Raw genomic sequence first — 20,425 nt, 5'->3', positions numbered from 1 at the left:
CAGCTTTTGGAGGGGAGGGTGGTTTGGGGCAAGGCATTTATGTATTCCCAGCTTCATTTATTTATTTTTTGAAATATTTATTTATTTGGTTGTGCTGGGTCTTAGTTGTGGCAGGCGGGCTCCTTAGTTGCGGCTCACGGGCTCCTTAGTTGTGGCTTGCCTGGCTCCTTAGTTGCGGCACGTGGGCTCCTTAGTTGTGGCATGAGAACTCTTAGTTGTGGCATGCAAACTCTTAGTTGTGGCATGCATGTGGGATCTAGTTCGCTGACCAGGGATCGAACCCAGGCCCCCTGCAGTGGGAGCGTGGAGTCTTAACCACTGCGCCACCAGAGAAGTCCACTGAGCTTTATTTTCCCTACTCCATCCTGATGAATCTTAGAAGAAAACAAAGACTGGGTTAGAAGATCATCTCTACAGTCTCTTCCAGCTCCAAATTCCTGTGATTACGATTTGTATAACCCAAAAGGATGTAGGTGCATAAGCAGATGCTGCCTTATTAACTGGAAGGGTCAAATGACTTTTTATGCAAATAAACCATAAACAAAGCCAGCTCCAAGATGGCCTCCCACAGTCCATCTCCTGATATTCACACGCTGTGTAGTCACCAGTCAGATCTTACTACAGTTGGTCTATTTGATCATTAGCATACAGCAGAAGTAACTGTCATTTTCTAGATTAGGTTATAAAAATAAAAGGTGAGAAATTGAAGCCTTGTGCCAACAGCAATGTGAATGCATCTGGAAGTGGATTCTCCTCAAAGCCTCAGTCAAGCTTTCAGAAGATGGCAGCTTGACTGCAACTTCAAGAGCCAGAACCATTTGGCTAAGCTGTTCTTAAGTTCTGAACCCTTAGAAATTATATGAGATAATGTAAATATTTCTGTTGTCTTAAGTTGCTAAATTTTGGGGTAATCTGTTATGCAGCGATAGATATTTAATACACTTTTTCATCCCAAACTTCTCCCCCTGTCCTGGGGCACATGACTATACTAAGTCCACCATTCCTGGAAACTATGCAATTTGTTTGGCGTCATACACTTCATAAGAAAGATATAAGTTAGCGCAAGCATTTTCTCAGCCACCTGGTTTTAAAACTCAGCTACACTCAAGCCACAACTTAAAAAGAAAAAGAAAAAAAGCTACATTATTGCATGTAGCTGTGGTTTCATTATGATTTCCATCTCTTCTGTTTCAAGATCACACCTTGCCTTTGCCAAAAATGCCCTTCTTTCATGGCTGTCCAATTGCTGCATTACTCCCTGTCATGCTTTCTTGTTTGGTCTTCCTATGAACCAACTGATTGCTTTAACAGAAACACATTTCAGAGTGCTTGTTTCTCTTTCAGTACTTCTCCAAGTCATATATTTGCTTTTTATTCTATGACAAAATGACCTTAAAGAACTTTGAAGACTGTTTTTATGTCTAAGAAATTTTAAAAATTAATATGTGTGAAATTCAACTGCTTTGTGCATTCAAATTCCCATCTTAGGAGGTAATGTATACAAACATCTTTGAATATTTCCTGGAATATGTGTTCAATCCAACTATTATTTATATAGAAGTGCTGGCTGACACCCTATGATATAGACAAGGAAAAGCTTAATGTAAGAAAGTGCTTAATACCTGGAGACCAAATGTGGAAGAGATATCCAGTTAGGCTCTACAGTGGATGTCAAGTTCAGAATAGCTCCCTTAATTCTAATCAAGACACCTCCACAGCAATGATTTCTCCATCATCTGTCATATAGTCATGAACAAAGTTGCTCTCTCTTAAATGCTTCCTGATATGCCAGAGAAAAGTCATTGTATAATGATAGAGCCAAAGTGACTCAAAAACCTCTGTGGACAGGAACAGTTATTAACGCATCACTATGCCTTTGGGCAAACGCATTTCTTAGATTTTAAACTTGCAAATTTCTGTCCCGTGTCTGTAGGAAACCAGGTATACATCTTACCTAATCTGCGAAGTTATAGGCCTCAAACAGTATCTTACATCAAAGGTACACATAGACTGGCGATGCAGTCTGGTGAAGAATATAAATTCTGGTAAAACTAGGAATTACTAGACTTACACAAAGAAAGCACCAGCAAAGGCATAGTGCTTCCTATTCCTCTGATATGGGATTGTGAGAGCAATGGGGGAGGAGAGAGAAGGGAGGCCATGGGGGATCATGACCCTAAGGAGAACCACAATATCCTTACTCCACAGGAAAGAGGGAAAAGAGGAATGAATACAAGGCAAGAAGTTCTGTGCTTAGAGACTCATGAAAAGGCATAAGTGCTGCAAAAGAAGATTTTGTTCCTAACTCATTTATACTTCCGGTCTCCTCGATCTAGACTTTTTGAGAAAAGGAATGGATTCATCAAGAAGAAATTTATTCCTAGCTTCTATTCCTAGATCTTAACAGCTAAAGCTAAAAGCTGATGAGTTTATAGCCATCGCAATTTTTCTTGCACCAAAGTCATAATACCCTAAAAGTAATTGTGCAGACAATTACTTGTGGGTCAGTGCTAAGGCCAATTAAGGCTTTGGAAAATGATGCTTTCGTTTTCTTTCTTCCTTCTTTTTTTTTTTTTTTTTTTCTGGTGAATTCATTTTGAAGAACCAAAATTTATTTTCTTTTTTTCCCCTGTCTTTATTGAGGTATAACTGTCAAAGAAAAATTGTATGTATTTAAGACATACAACTTGATGTTTCAACATATGTATACATTGTGAAATAATCATCACAATCAAGCTAACATAGGAAAATGATCTTTTCAAATAAAATACATTTGAGTTACAAACTATTCCCCCATGATTTTATAAAAGAAATGAAAGCAAAGTGTAAAAAATTTAAATTATGGCATATTAGGACAAGAAAAAGCAGTTACTTGGTGTTGTCTAGACAAGCATTCAGAGAACAGTGATAGTGTTATTTATTCTTATTTTGCCACCTATTGAGAAAAAGATATATCAATTTTCATATTGTAAATAAGTTGCTGAAGGTGATTACGTTCCTATTTTTTTTTCAAGTGAAAAAGGAAATTAGAAATTTAGCATAGGGCTCCCCTGGTGGCACAGTGGTTAAGAATCCACCTGCCAATGCAGGGGACACTGGTTCGAGTCCTGGTCCGGGAAGATCCCACATGCTGTGGAGCAACTAAGCCTGTGCGCCACAACTACTGAGCCTGCACTCTAGAGCCCGCGAGCCACAACTACTGAAGCCCACGCACCTAGAGCCCGTGCTCCACAACAAGAGAAACCACCGCAGTGAGAAGCCCGTGCACCACAATGAAGAGTAGCCCCCACTCGCCGCAACTAGAGAAAGCCCGCGCGCAGCAACGAAGACCCAATGCAGCCATAAATTAATTAATTAAATTTTAAAAAAAGAAATTTAGCATAAAATATATATTATTGTACCTGGGCAGACCTTTGAGAGCAAAAGATCTCTTACAATCTCATTATAATGAAACTAATAATGCCCCTGGCATATATTAGTCAGCTGTGATCTTGAACTTAGGTGGTCACGTGTACCCCAAACACATGTAATTAATTTGACCCAATATCAGTTATCTTTTTTATTTTTTTTTTTAACCATAATAGCCACCTATAAACTTAGTGGATTAAAACTGCAAGCATTATTAAGCTGGTCTTGGCTGGGCTCACTCATGAGTGTGTGGTCAGCTGCTGGGTTAGGTAAGTGGCTCCGCTTCTGGGGATGGGCTTGTCCCTCAGCTGGGACAATTCATCTCTGCTCTACACGGTCACGTGACCTTGAGCTAGTGACCTAACCTCTCTGATCTTCTCTGCTGGATCATTCTCATTAAAACACAAATATGTTGTTATTTCTCTCACTCACAAACACTGCACTTTCATTTCCAGCTATCCCACTCTCAGCTCATTTTTATAACAAAACTCTTTCAAAAAGGAGTCTATACTCACTGTCTTCAATTCCAAACTTCCTGTTCTTGCTAAAATCTACTCCAAAGGGTTTTAGCCCATGCCACTCTGCTCAAACTGCTCTCGTCAAGGTCACCAATAACCTTTACATTGCTCAATCCAACGATCCATTCATTTCCCCATCCGCATCTTACCTGACCCATCAGCAGCATTTGACATGTATCATGTCATTTTGACATGTATCAGCATTTGACATGTTTCTCCTTGAAACACTTCCTTTATCTGGCTTCCAGGCAGCATACACACCTGGTTGCCCTCCTACCTCACTAGCTTCTCCTTCCAGGTCTCCTTTGCTGGCTCCTTCTCATCTTCCTGATCTCTTAATGTCAGAGTTCCTCCAAGCTCAGTCCTTGCCTTTTCCCCTCCCCTTCATCTTCCCTCCCCTCTTCTCTTCTGTCTGTACTGACTTCCTTGATCCCATCAGGTCTCCTAGTTTTAAGTATCATCAATAACTCCAAATTTATATCCCCATCCTGGACCGCTACCCAAAATTCAGACATTTATATCCAGCTGCCTACTAGATATCTCCACTTGGATGTTATATAATCCTTTTGTTGTTGCAACAAATTATCACAAACCCAGTGGCTTGAAACAACACGAATTCATTACCTTACATTTCTGGAGGTCAGAAGTCCAACATGGGTCTCGCTGGTCTACAGTCAAGGTGTCAGCAGAGTGGCATTTCTTTCTAGAGGCTCTACGGAGAGAATCCATTATCTTGCCTTTTCCAACTTTTAGAGACTGCTCGCATTCCTTTGCCCGTGGCCATTTCTGTCTTCAAAGCCAACAACAGCCAGTCAAATCTTTCTCACATCGCGTCACTCTGACACTGACTCCTCTGTCTCCCTCTTCCACATTTAAAGACTGTGGGGCTTCCCTGGTGGCGCAGTGGTTGAGAGTTCACCTGCCGATGCAGAGGACGCAGATTCGTGCCCCACATGCCGCAGAACGGCTGAGCCCGTGAGCCATGGCCGCTGAGCCTGCGCGTCCGGAGCCTGTGCTCCGCAACGGGAGAGGCCACAACAGTGAGAGGCCCGCGTACTGCAAAAAAAAAAACAACAACAAAAGACTTGTGATTACATTGAGTTCACCTGGATAATGCTAGCTTAAGGTCAGCTAATTAGCATCCTTAATTCCATCTGCTACCTTAACTCCTCTTTGCCCTGTCACGGGTTCCAGGAATTAGTATCTGGAAGACCCTTTTTGGGGAGCCATTGTCCTGCCTGCCACAGATGTCTTGTCATCATGTCAAACGTAACACATAGAAACTGAACTCCTGATCGTAGCAATCCTGCTCTTCTCTAAGTCTCCCCCAATGTCAGTCAATGCCAACCTCACCCTTCCAGTAAGTCAGGCCAAAAAGTTTGGTGTCATTCTTACTCTTCTTTCTATCTCATATCCAATCTATTAGCAAATCCTAGGAATTCCACCTTCAAAATATTCTCAGAATCTGATGATTCTCACCACCTCCAGTGCAGCTACACTGGTTCAACCCCCTCTCATTACTCTCCATGTTATTGTTAATAGTCTCCAGAACCCCCAGCTTATTATAGTTGTCTCCTATCTCATCTCTCTGGTTCCTGCCCTAACCTACCAGCACCCCATCTACTGCCTGCCCACACACAGTCTATTCTTAATATAACATCCAGATGATATTTTTACAGCACAAGTCAGATCATATAATTTCTCTGCTCAAAACCTTCCAAAGGCTTCTCAGCTCCATAAAATTTAAGGTCTGCAAAGCCCACAGAATCCGGCTATTTTTCTGACCTCTTCTATTCCTCCCCAAAATACTTGCTTCACTCCACCCACGGGGGCCTCCCTGCTTTGTCTCCTACACTCCAGGTACCTCCTTGGGGCTTTTGCACTTGGCAGTTTACTCTTTGTGGCATGATCTTCTCCCAGGGGTTTACCGGGTCTCTCTTTATCTCCCTCAATCTTTTGCTCAAAAGTCACCTTCTCTGTCCATCCATCCTTTCACTGTCCATCATCCTTTACTTTAAGCTGCACATCCACACGTGCACACAAACATACACAGAACCCTTTCCTTCTTTAATGCTTTACTTTTATTGGTATCACTTACCACTTTCTAACTTACTATATAATTTATAGGTTTTTTTTTTCCTCTTACCACTAGATGGTAAATTCCATGAAGTCAGGGATGCTTTGATGTATTCCTAATTCTTAAGCCAGTATTAGATCATACTAGAGACTCAATAAATATTAGTTGAATAAATGACTCTGCCTTAGTTTCTTTATCAGTAAAATGGAAATGATGGGAATAGTAACTACATCATAGGGTTATTAGGAGAATTAAATAAGTTAATATATGAAAAGTTCTTATCCCAGAGCCTGGCATAGAGAAATCACTAAATACGTGTTTGCTCTTATAATCTCTCTACAGTTTATACTGGTTCTTCTTTTGTTATTCAATGAGCACCAAACACTATCACTCAAGACGTGACAACACGGGAGTTTCTCAGTTTTCCTGGATATCTCCCATGTCTGCAGGAGGGTCTTGGTGCGCTGGCTGCGTGTCAGCCCTGTGCCTCTGAGATGGGAGAGCCGAGATCAGGACATTCGTCCACCACAGACATCCCGGCTCCAGGTAATATCAAATGGCGAAAGCTCTCCCAGAGATCTCCATCTCAACGATAAGATCCAGCATGCACTCAACGACCAGCAAGCTACAATGCAGGACACCCTATGCCAATCAACTATCAAGACAAGAACACAACCTCACCCATTAGCAGAGAGGCTGCCTAAAATCATAATAAGGTCACAGGCATCCCAAAACACACCACCGGATGTGGGCCTGCCCACCAGAAACACAATATCCAGCCTCATCCACCAGAACACGGGCACCAGTCCCCTCCACCAGGAAGCCTACACAACCCACTGAACCAACCTTAGCCACTGGGGGCAGACACCTAAAACAACGGGAACTACGAACATGCAGCCTGCGAAAAGGAGACCCCAAACACAGTAAGATAAACAAAATGAGAAGACAGAGAAACACACAGCAGATGAAGGAGCAAGGTAAAAACCCAGCAGACAAAACAAATGAAGAGGAAATAGGCAGTCTACCTGAAAAAGAATTCAGAATAATGATAGTAAAGTTAACACAAAATCTTGGAAATAGAATGGAGAAAATACAAGAAACGTTTAACAAGGACCTAGAAGAATTAAAGAGCAAACAAACAATGATGAACAACACAAAAAATGAAATTAAAAATTCTCTAGAAGGAATCAATAGCAGAATAACTGAGGCAGAAGAACGGATAAGTGACCTGGAAGATAAAATAGTGGAAATAACTACTGCAGAGCAGAATAAAGAAAAAAGAATGAAAAGAATTGAGGACAGTCTTACAGACATCTGGGACAACATTAAACTCACCAACATTCGAATTATAGGGGTCCCAGAAGTAGAAGAGAAGAAGAAAGGGACTGAGAAAATATTTGAACAGATTATAGTTGAAAACTTCTCTAATATGGGAAAGGAAATAGTCAATCAAGTCCAGGAAGCACAGAGAGTACCATACAGGACAAATCAAAGGAGAAACATGCCAAGACACATATTAATCAAACCATCAAAAATTAAATACAAAGAAAAAATCTTAAAAGCAGCAAGGGAAAAACAACAAATAACATACAAGGGAATCCCCATAAGGTTAACAGCTGATCTTTCAGCAGAAACTCTGCAAGCCAGAAGGGAGTTGCAGGACATATTTAAAGTGATGAAAGGGAAAAATCTACAACCAAGATTACTCTACCCAGCAAGAATCTCATTCAGATTCAACAGAGAAATTAAAACATTTACAGACAAGCAAAAGCTAAGAGAATTCAGCACCACCAAACCAGCTTTACAACAAATGCTAAAGGAACTTCTCTAGGCAGGAAGCACAAGAGGAGGAAAAGACCTACAATTACAAACGCAAAACAATAAAGAAAATGGTAATAGGAACATACATATCGATAATTACCTTAAATGTAAATGGATTAGATGCTCTAACCAAAAGACATAGACTGGATGAATGGATTCAAAATCAAGACCCATATATATGCTGTCTACAAGAAACCCACTTCAGACCTAGGGCCACATACAGACTGAAAGTGAGGGGATGGAAAAAGATATTCCATGCAAATGGAAATCAAAAGAAAGCTGGAGTAGCAATTCTCATATCAGGCAAAATAGACTTTAAAATAAAGTCTATTACAAGAGACAAAGAAGGACACTACATAATGATCAAGGGATCAATCCAAGAAGAAGATATAACAATTGTAAATATTTATGCACGCAACATAGGAGCACCTCAATACATAAGGCAAATGCTAACAGCCATAAAAGGGGAAATCGACAGTAACACAATCATAGTAGGGGACTTTAACATCGCACTTTCACCAGTGGACAAATCATCCAAAATGAAAATAAATAAGGAAAGACAAGCTTTAAATGATACAATAAAAAGATGGACTTAATTGATATTTATAGGACATTCCATCCATAAACAACAGAATACGCTTTCTCCTCAAGTGCTCATGGAAAACTCTCCAGGACAGATCATATCTTGGGTCACAGATCAAGCCTTGGTAAATTTAAGAAAACTAAAATCGTATCAAGTATCTTTTCCGACCACAACGCTATGAGACTAGATATCAGGAAAAAACTGTAAAAAATACAAACGCATGGAGGCTAAACAATACACTACTTAATAACCAAGAGATCATTGAAGAACTCAAAGAGGAAACCCAAAAGTACCTAGAAACAAATAACAGTGAAAACATGACATCCCCAAACCTATGGGATGCAGCAAAAGCAGTTCTAAGAGGGAAGTTTATAGCAATACGATCCTACCTTAAGAAACAAGAAACATCTCAAATAAACAACCTAACCTTACACCTAAAGCAGTTAGAGAAAGAAGAACAAAAAAACCCAAAGTCAGCAGAAGGAAAGAAATAACAAAGATCAGATCAGAAGTAAATGAAAAAGAAATGAAGGAAACAATAGCAAAGATCAATAAAACTAAAAGCTGGTTCTTTGAGAAGATAAACAAAATTGATAAACCATTAGCCAGACTCATCAAGAAAAAAAGGGAGAAGACTCAAGTCAATAGAGTTAGAAATGAAAAAGAAGTAACAACTGACACTGCAGATACAAAGGATCATGAGAGATTACTACAAGCAACTCTAGGCCAATAAAATGGACAACCTGGAAAAAATGGACAAATTCTTAGAAAAGCACAACCTTCCAAGACTCAACCAGGAAGAAATAGAAAATATAAACAGACCAATCACAAGCACTGAAATTGGGACTGTGATTAAAAATCTTCCAACAAACAAAAGTCCAGGACCAGATGGCTTCACAAGTGAATTCTATCACATATTTAGAGAAGAGCTAAAACCCATCCTTCTCAAACTCTTCCAAAAAATTGCAGGGGAAGGAGCACTACCAAACTCATTCTATGAGGCCACCATCACCCTGATACCAAAACCAAAGATACTACAAAAATAAAAAAATTACAGACCAATATCACTGATGAATATAGATGCACAAATCCTCAACAAAATATTAGCAAACAAAATCCAACGGCACATTAAAAGGATTATACACCATGATCAACTGGGGTTTATCCCAGGAATGCAAGGATTCTTCAATATATGCAAATCAATCAATGTGATATACCATATTAACAAATTGAAGGAGAAAAACCATATGATCATCTCAATAGATGCAGAAATAGCTTTTGACAAAATTCAACACCCATTTATGATAAAAACCCTCCAGAAAGTAGGCATAGAGGGAAACTTCCTCAACATAATGAAGGCCATATATGACAAACCCACAGCTAGCATCGTCCTCAATGGTGAAAAACTGAAACCATTTCCTCTAAGATCAGGAACAAGACAAGGTTTTGCACTTTCACCACTATTACTCAACATAATTTTGGAAGTTTTAGCCACAGCAATCAGAGAAGAAAAAGATATAAAAAGAATCCAAATTGGAAAAGAAGAAGTAAAGCTGCCATTGTTTGCAGATGACATGATACTATTCATAGAATATCCTAAAGATGCTACCAGAAAACTACTAGAGCTAATTAATGAATTTGGTAAAGTAGCAGGATACAAAATTAATGCCAAGAAATCTCTTGGATCCCTATACACTAATGATGAAAAATCTGAAAGAGAAATTAAGGAAACACTCGGATTTACCATGGCAACAAAAAGAATAAAATACCTAGAAATAAACCTACCTAAGGAGACAAAAGACCTGAATGCAGAAACTATAAGACACTGATGAAAGAAATTAAAGATGATACAAACAGATGGAGAGATATACCTTGTTCTTGGATTGGAAGAATCAACACTGTGAAAATGACGATACTACCCAAAGCAATCTACAGATTCAATACAATCCCTATCAAACTACCAATGGCATTTTTCACAGAACCAGAACAAAAATTTCACAATTTGTATGGAAACACGAAAGACCCCAAATAGCCAAAGCAATTTTGAGAAAGAAAAATGGAGCTGGAGGAATCAGGCTCCCTGACTTCAGACTATACTACAAAGCTACAGTAATCAAGACAGTATGGTACTGGCACAAAACCAGAAATACAGATCAATGGAACAGGATAGAAAGCCCAGAGGTAAACCCACGCACATATGGTCACCTTATCTTTGATAAAGGAGGCAAGAATATACAATAAGAAAAGACAGCCTTTTCAATAAGTGGTGCTGGGAAAACTGGACAGGTACAGGTAAAAGTATGAGATAAGATCACTCCCTAACATCATACACAAAAATAAGCTCAAAATGGATTAAAGATCTAAATGTAAGGCCAGAAACTATCAAACTCTTAGAGGAAAACATAGGCAGAACACTCTATGACATAAATCGCAGCAAGATCCTTTTTGACCCACCTCCTAGAGAAAGGGAAATAAAAACAAAAATAAACAAATGGGACCTAATGAAACTTAAAAGCTTTTGCACAACAAAGGAAACTATAAACGAGACGAAAAGACAACCCTCAGAATGGGAGAAAATATTTGCAAATGAAGCAACTGACAAAGGATTAATCTCCAAAATTTACAAGCAGCTCATGCAGCTCAATATCAAAAAAACAAACAATGCAATCCAACAATGGGTAGAAGGCCTAAATAGACATTTCTCCAAAGAAGATATACAGATTGCCAACAAACACATGAAAGGATGCTCAACATTACTAATCATTAGAGAAATGCAAATCAAAACTACAATGAGGTATCACCTCATACCAGTCAGAATGGCCATACTCAAAAAATCTACAAACAATAAATGCTGGAGAGGGTGTGGAGAAAAGGGAACCCTCTTGCCCTGTTGGTGGGAATGTAAATTGATACAGCCACTATGGAGAACAGTATGGAGGGTCCTCAAAAAACTACAAATAGAACTACCATACGACCCAGCAATCCCACTACTGGGCATATACCCTGAGAAGACCATACTTCAAAAAGAGTCATGTACCACAATGTTCATTGCAGCTCTATTTACAATAGCCAGGACATGGAAGCAACCTAAATGTCCATCGACAGATGAATGGATAAAGAAGATGCGGCACATATATACAATGGAATATTACTCAGCCATAAAAAGAAATGAAATTGAGTTATTTGTAGTGAGGTGGATGGACCTAGAGACTGTCATACGGAGTGAAGTAAGTCAGAAAGAGAAAAATAAATACTGTATGCTAACACATATATACGGAATCTTAAAAAAAAAAAAAAAGGTTCTGAAGAACGTAGGGGCCGGACAGGAATAAAGAGGCAGACATATAAAATGGACTTGAGGACATGGGGAGGGGGAAGGGTAAGCTGGGACGAAGTGAGAGAGTGGCATGGACTTATATATACTACCAAATGTAAAACAGATAGCTAGTGGGAAGCAGCCGCAGAGCACAGGGAGATCAGCTCGGTGCTTTGTGACCACCTAGAGGGGTGGAATAGGGAGGGCGGGAGGGAGGGAGGAAGGCACAAGAGGGAAGAGATATGGGGATATATGTATATGTATAGCTGATTCACTTTGTTGTAAAGCAGAAACTAACACGCCATTGTAAAGCAATTGTACTGCAATAAAGATGTTAAAAAACATGTAAATAAATAAATTAGTTCCGGAAAAAAATAAAAATTAATAAAATTTTTGAAAAAAGACATGACAACAGTATTACATTGAGATACATTGTGTCCTAGCAATGAAGCTGTATGTAAATACTTGGTGTTTTATATAATTTAACAGAGCCCTCAGCAAGTTAGAATCTTGCATTAGTTACTACTGGACTCTCTAGGTGTTTATATGGAGGACAGAATGTTCATTATTTTTCTTTTACTTTTGCATGCATAAATGGTAACAGAGACAAAGGAATTACACTTTAGGCTCTCATCTGTTCAGAACTAACCACAAAGGACCAAACCACAAACAGCTGACATAGATTAACTCAATCCTCTTGACTGCCATGGTTCCACATTCTTTGGTCATTAGTCGGATTTAGGTGACAACCTTCAAGCCTAGAACTGGCACCATACTTTCCCAGTTTGGATACTGGCACAGTCTGCAGACCATATTTATGTTGTTTCAGAATGTCAAAATTCCAATATTCAGAGCATTTGGAGCTGTGCAAATGTCCTTCCATAATACATTAGAAAATAAAATTATAATTGGTTTTATTCCTTTATTCCCTTGCGGCATCTTACCAAACTAAACCCCAGAGTTTCCAGCAGCAAACTTACTCCATTTTCTTGTCAGTGAGGCTGAAAAGAGTTATTATCTGGAAGCAGAAACTCAATGTAGAGCCAAACCTCAAACTTACACATCCATGAAAATTAAAGTCTCCCCTGACAAGGTAGGTCAAACATCACCGATGTGTGGCTATTGGGCGGGCAGTCTTATTCACTACCTAATAAATATGAAGCAGCCAAAAAATAAGTTTTATAATAAATAGGATCATAGTTTTCTGTCTGTCTTTCTTAAACATTACCTCTGATATTTAATTCCATTACTTCAGACCGAACTCTATGACATTTGACTCTTAATAACACACTTTAACACCTGGTTGTGAAGACTGCTGTGTGCGATTGCACAGATAATTTATTGCACGTGGTTATCTAGCTAAGGGGGCAAGTGAGGCTGAAAGATATTTGGTTTTATTTTTAATTCTAAAGCTTGATTGTAAGTATAGGAATACCTCATTTTATTGCACTTCGCAGATACTGTGATTTTTACAAATCGAAAGTTTGTGACAACCCCGAGATGAGCAAGTTTATTGGTACAATTTTTCCAACAGCATTTGCTCACTTCGTGTCTCTGTGTCACATTTTGGTAATTCTCACAATATTTCAAACTTTTTCATTATTGCTATATTTATTATAGTGATCTGTGATCAGTGATCTTTGATGTTACTATTGCAAAAAGATTACGACTCTCTGAAGGCTCACATGATGATTAGCTTTCTTTAGCGATAAAGTATTTTAAGATTAAGGTATGCACATTATTTAGACTTAATGTTATTGCACACTTAACAGGCTACAGTATAGTGTAAACATAACTTTTATATGCAGTCGGAAACCAAAAAATTTGTGTGCCTCACTTTATTGCAATATTAGCTTTATTGTGGTGGTCTGGACCCAAACCTGCAATATCTTTGAGGTGTGCCTGTATTAAGGATAAAGCCCGGAAGACTCAGAGCATAAGTGCATGGCAGAAACCACAGAACTGGGAAGAATAGATGATAATATCTCGGAGGACACAGGATGACAGCGAGCCATACACTACCAATACCTAGATCATTCGTAAGACCCTTCCAGAAATTTAGATCAGGCCTGGAGAGAAGGGGAGAAATGGAGAAGAAAGTGGAAAGGAAAACCCCGAATGTGGCAATTTATCTAAAGAAAATCAATTTTTCAAAAATGACTGAGTTATAATGATTTAGTAAGACTCTGTTTTTGCAATCTGCTAAACAGAAATTGGGGACTTTAGATCCAAACTCAGTTTTTAAGCATTTTTTGAAAACCTGAATCTGTACACAGCTGAGTAATAAGTCTGGGACTATCAAATTTACACCCGGCACATTAGCATTTGTTAAGTTTCTGTAGCACTGTTGTCAGTACACAAAGAGCCTTAAGTACATTATTGCATTTAGTCATTCCAGGGGAATGTGTAGTCTGAGAGGATGGCTGTATATTTTCTGTTTGCCTCTCCAGATCCTTACCCTCCTTGCTCTGTAGTAAGAGAGGCTGACTGATATGAACCAGATCAACTAGACACCTTATCCTCCTGCTTCTTGGTGGGTGTGGCCAATAGGAGAGCTGTGGAAAGTGAGATCGGGGTCCTTATTCCCCTGGTTCCCTTTATGTCATATTGCCATGGATTGTCTTAATCCCTCTTTTGAAGGTGATAGGCCCCTATTAGGCAGCCCTTCCCATTTGCTGCTGTTTTGGACTAAATATCTGTGTTCCCCCCAAATTCGTTTATTGAAGCCCTAACCCTCATAGTGATGGTATTTGGAAGTGGTGCCCGTAGGGAGTAATTATGTTTAGATGAGGTCATGAAGGTGGAGTGCCCTTGATGGAATTATCTTCCTTATAAGAAAAGGAAGAGAGACCAGAGCTTGCTCTCCCGATCTCTGCCGTGTGAGGACACAGTGAGAAGGCAGCTGTATGCAAGCCAGGAATCAAGCCCTTACCAGAACCCAATCTGCCAGCACCTTGATCTTGGACTTCCCAGCCTCCAGAACAGTAGGAAACGAATGTCTGTTGTTTAAGCTACCCAGTCTATGGTATTTTGTTATAGCAGCCCCAGCAGACTAAGACAGCTATCGTCTCAGAGTTCCAAGAACCATGGCCTCTGTGGACGCCTCAGGCACAGGGAAGGTAGGGGCACCCTGATATTGCTGGTTTGGAAGTGCTGCACTATTCCTTATGGTTTCCATGAAGCCTGCCCACAGTTTTGCAAATCACCACTTTCTAGTGACCCAGCTGGAGTCTGCCATCTCTTTCCTGCTAGGACACTCACTGATGTACGTGTATTTCCTAAGCAGAGACTGGGGGCTACTTCTCAGCAGGCATTTCCTCATCTTTGGGTTAAATGATTTTTAATGCTCTTTCAACTCTGAGAATCTTTCTGTGCTGCTTACAGTTACACTAATAAAAACATTCATTATGTTTTTATTCACTTGTACGTGGAATAGCAACATTTTCCTGTAAATACTCTTTATATTCTGTTGAGCAAAACCATTTTGCCTATCCTCCAGAAGCTGTTATTCTGTGATCCCTGCATTCAATTTAAAAGAAAAAGGAATAAAGAAAATGCACCTGACAGTCCAACTTAGTGCTGGAGGGCAGCCATCAATCGGGAGTCCCTAGGGATGCAGCCCTGGAGTCCAAGGCCTCTCTGCTTGGGATGGCTAGTTTCCTAATTAGAGATGGGACTCAGAACCCAAGAATGCTGCTCACCAGATGAGGAAGGATCCTGTCCACAAATTCAGCCAGTTGCAGGGCTCAAACCTCTTGTTTGGATGTACAAGTTAATGCTCCTGAAAGTGTTTCCTGTGTATTCAGCTCCCCTGTTAAGATGGAGTCTGCAAACTCTATGGTAACATATAGTGGAAAAAAATAACCCCCAACTCTTTCACAAATGATATTTTATTTGATCGAATGACTTTCTGATTCACCTCTCTTTCCCTTTAATCTTATACACACACACACACACACACACACACACACACACACACACTCCACACTCCTGCCAAACACCATTTTCAGGACAGTGGTCCTCAAATCATCTGAGTGAAGAACCAGTTTTTCTTTTCCCAATCCATCATGAACTCATGCTTTTATAAACCACAACAAAAAAGAATATCTAGTAAAATGGAATAAAAAGACACACAAAATACAAGCCAAGTTTTCTATTCTTAGTTTCAAAATATATAAAATTACTCTGACGTATTGCTTTAAAAGTTTCTAAATGCTCGCTCTCCATGCAATACTTACTTCCTTACGGATTGTGTTTAAAAATGATTAAAGAAGACAATTTAGGTGTTATAAACATCCTTTATTTAACACTTCATGAAGTAGAGACAGTCTCCCCTTGGAGAACTGCAAAACAGGGTGGAAGGCAGGATGTTTTTATAAGATAGGAAATAAAGAACAAGAAAAAAAATAGAAAATATCTGATGGCTGAAGCCACACAGTCAACCTCATCTGGGGTAAGAAGGAGCAAGGAAATAAGTATGGAACCCAGATGTGGCTTAGCGTTTGGGGTTGGCTGACTGGATATCCTGCATTTCTGATGAGGCAGAGCATTTACAGGGACATGAAAGTTATCTAAGTTTTGGTTTGCTGACGTGACACCCAGGGCAGAGGCGGCTCCACCTTGTGTCTAGACATTTATTTCAACAACTGGTAACAAATACTTTGCTATTTGGTAACTGGCCACGGCCCACACTTCGAATAGCATTGACTTAGATGCATAGAGATTCACCTATGTACTGTGTTGCATATATACAGAAATTTATTGTTTATTGTTTCCATATATACACTACACAGACAACATTATCCTTCTGATCCTCAATTACTTGTATCTTTAAAATAAAGCAAATCAAGGATTTCCCTGGTGGTCCAGTGGTTAATACTCCCCACTTCCAATGCAGCGGGCACGGGTTCAATCCCTGGTTGGGGAACAAAGATCCCACATGCTGCGTGGTGTGGCCAAAAATAAAATAAAATAACATAAAGCAAATCATTTTTAATAATCTTTAAGGAGTCAAGATTTTTGTTTGAAAAGGTCTTTTTGCTTCTTATTTTTTTCATAAATATTCAAAAAAATGCCAGTCTTCCAATGAACTCTTGGGTCCAAATAAAAATATGCTGGTGACCCCAAATAAATACCTAGGAGTATTGATCTCTAATACCCAATGTCTGTCTGTTTTCAATGTGTTTCTGTGACCTGAAAACTGGATTCTCCTCTTGGTGGGTGTTGAGCCAAAAGACACAACCAAGCGGAAGAGCAGGAAAGGAAGGATTTATCACTTACAGCAAGTAAGGAGAACACTAGGGGTCTTTCCCAAAGCAGTGTCTCCTTGAACAGCAAAACTGGGGAAGTTTTAGCTAAGGGAACATGCATATTCATGAAGGGGGTTGGGAGGTGTATGCATATGCATGAAGGGGCTTGAGCAGAAGATAATTCAGTATAGAATTGGCGCAAAGGTTGCCAGAGTCCAAGCCTCAGTTGATTGAATTCACAAGGATCAGAAAAGGTCAACATCATCATTCCTTAGGTTCTGACCAGTCTGGGGTCTTAGCATGTAGTTACCATCCTCCACCTGGGTGGGGACCTTAGTTCCTGCAGAACTTAAAAGATATGTATCAGATTATATATCCCTTAAGGAAGAACTAAGACTCTGTTTAGAAGCTGAAGTATTGTTAGCTGACTACTTTTCCTTTGTTCCTGCATTCCCTTACTGCCCTTAAGGTCATTAATTACTGAGACAGATTCAAGGGCAAGCACTGTGGCCAGGCTTAGAACACAGAATAGCTTAGGCCAAACCTGGTTCTCCTTCTCTGGGTGAAACCAAGCAGGACCCTCCCAGGTACCAATCCTTTGCGTGTCCCCCATCTCTCATTTGTAAGGAAGAGGCTTCAGCCTTCTAGTCCCTCCCTGAGTCCCAAAGGGCAGATTCAAACAGTTCCTCTCAGAAAAGTGAGGGAATGCAGGTAACAAAGGATGAGCAATCAGGAAGCAATAGTGCAGTGATAAAGCAGGGTCCTGGTTCCTCCTCAAGGGATGTACATAACAATATCTTTGAGTTCTTCTGCAGGAAATAAGGCCCCCACCCAGGTGGAGGATGGTAACTTCAGGCAGAGCACAGGAGTCCTGGAGCACCGCCCTGTTACCTCACCACCAACCAATCAGAAGAAAGTCTGCACAAAGAGGAAGGTAACAAAGACTCTGACCCCCTCCCCATATGATTAACTGTGATTAGCTTCCCCTTTCTCCCTTTATAAACTCTCATGGTCAAGTAGAATCTTCAGAGTTGGTTCTTAGATGCCAGTCCACCTTCTCCCCAGGTTACTGGCCTCCTGAATAAAGGAAACTCTCCTTTCCAACCAACCCTTGTCTCTCAAATATTGGCTTTCAAGTGGCAAGCAGCTGAACCTGAGATCAGTAACACAGGGCCCCCCCCCAACCCTATCTGCTTACATTACTTGTTAAGAACATTTTTATTCTTAAATGAAATCTTGTAAGACAGATGCTGTGACATTACAGTTTATTGCCACAAAAAAGAATGAGCTATCAGGAAACGACTGCATTTCACAAACACCTATGTTTCACTGCTGCATGTGAGGACATGGAAAAAGTATGCCCAAGAGAGGTGAAGAAATCAGTGTTTAAGAGTGCAAGGATTTGCAAATGTGCAAAGTGCAAATTCATTTATTAAAAACATGTGAGCACAGCGAGCAAACTTTTACTTGTTTTAAAAATTCCCTCATCTGACATAGCTTTTATTCTACCTAAATTTTAGGATAAATATAAAATCATAGCAGAAGCCTACAGAAGGAAAAACAGGTGCATATCATTAAGGAATAACAGTCTTGGAAAAAACTGTGAAATTAAAGCTGGAAGGCCGTAGGCATTTATTCTCCTCACTCCCTTAGAATTTTGGAGACTATGCATTCTATTTCCATAAAATGTGTTTAGTGTTTTAACATTTCCACCAATTACACCAAGCAGTCTAATTTGACCTCTATGTAACAGGAAGACTTTCTTCGTGTTTTCATAACTTTATTACTATACAACATGAAAAAAAATGTTATGGGTTGTGGAATGTTGCCTGCCATATCAGTAAACAAAGGATGTTGTGGCCACCAAGCCATCAGCACTGCAGCTGCCCCAGCTATGCACCCTGATGGGGATTCAGGATGGAGAAAAACACGATACTGGCCCTAGATACCTAAAGTGCATATCAAAGGAATGATTTCAGTGAGCCCAGATTCTTGCATCTTCCCATACACAGAAAAGTGCCAAATTCATTAACTTGAGATGTCTGGTTTTCTTCAACTAACAGTAATCTTTTGATGTTCTGATTATCTGGTTTCTGGGACAGAAACTCCTATATATCCTGGCTCCGCCCTTACCTCTTCAGAGCTGTGCCTCAGTACTACCTGAGAGGATGCCTTCCAGGCTTGAGTCCCTAGAAATTTTGCCGAATAAAACATAATTCTCAACTTTTAGGTTGTACGTTTGCTTTCAGTCGACAGGGTGATTCTTTTTTTTTTTTTCTTTTTAATTTTTATTGAAGTATAGTTGGTTTACAATGTTGTATTAGTTTCAGGTGTACAGCAAACTGAATCAGTTATACATATACATATATCCACTCTTTTTTTTTTTAGATTCTTTTCCCATATAGGCCATTACAGAGTACTGTAGAGTTCCCTGTGCTGTACAGCAGGTTCTTATTAGTTATCTATTTAATATATAGACATATATAGTATATTGACATATACTGTGTATATGTCAATCCCAATCTCCCAATTTATCCCTCCCCCACCATCGCCTGGTAACCATAAATTTGTTTTGACAGGGTGATTCTTGATTGACTCCTAGATTGGAAAAAAGCCCCAAACCAAAAAACTAATGACTTTATCCCTCCCTTTGTAGGGGATCAGAATTTGCCACCCTAAAATATATCTCTTTGGCATATTAATTGTTTTAAGGTGGTTATTTTCTGAGAAATGTAGGCGTGGGAAGGGTTCTGAAAACAAAGTAGGAGTTGCCCTTCTGTAAGAAATATTTACATTTGTAAGGGAAGTCTCTATTTGTAAGTGTGTCTCCCTCTTTGTACGTGGAAGAGGAAAGCTCTAGAAACTCTTATCAGTGGAAAAGGGGAAAAGGCAGGACTTAAAGCTGCATCATAATCATTCTTGTTCACTGTGCTTTTCCTGGTAACTTCCTGGTAACTGACTCTCCCAACATCTTTTATCCTTAGCTGAAGGTGGTATTTACGGTGAGGGCTTCAGCCATTTGGGGGAGTTACTCAGTTTTCCTGGGTCTCTCGCATGTACACATGTTGTTAAACTTTGTTCGATTTTCTCCTGTTAATCTGTCTCATGTCAGTTTAATTCTTAGACCTGCCAGAAGAACGTAGAAGGGAAGAAGGAAAATGTCTTCCTTCCCGACACCTTCACCCTACAAATGCACACATACACACACTCCTGCCAAACACTGTTTTAAGGACAGTGCTTCTCAAACTATCTGAGGTGAAGAACCAGTTTTTCTTTTCTCAATCCATCATGAACTCACATTTTATAAACTACAACAAAACAGAATAACTAGACAAATGGAAAAAAAGACATGCATAATGGGACTTCCCTGGCAGTCCAGGGGTTAAGACTCCACGCTTCCACTTCAGGGGGCACAGGTTCCACCCCTGGTTGGGGAACTAAAATCCCTCATGC

The 20,425-nt window shown here is 39.8% G+C and overlaps 1 protein-coding gene across 1 annotated transcript in view; it reads right to left on the bottom strand.

The window, feature by feature from the left end:
• Window positions 1-4,570: 4,570 nt before the first annotated feature.
• BBS10 (Bardet-Biedl syndrome 10) overlaps window positions 4,571-20,425 on the bottom strand; it is an 81,297-nt gene continuing 65,442 nt past the window's right edge. The window contains exon 4 of the transcript XR_004041656.2: window positions 4,571-4,982. The gene's annotated coding sequence lies outside the window, so the exon portion shown is untranslated. The remainder of the gene's footprint in view (window positions 4,983-20,425) is intronic.

This window comes from Globicephala melas, chromosome 10 (genome assembly GCF_963455315.2).
Source record: "Globicephala melas chromosome 10, mGloMel1.2, whole genome shotgun sequence".
NCBI lineage: Eukaryota > Metazoa > Chordata > Mammalia > Artiodactyla > Delphinidae > Globicephala > Globicephala melas.
Note: the sequence above shows the minus strand (reverse complement) of the source record. Positions and strands in the feature narration are given on the sequence as shown.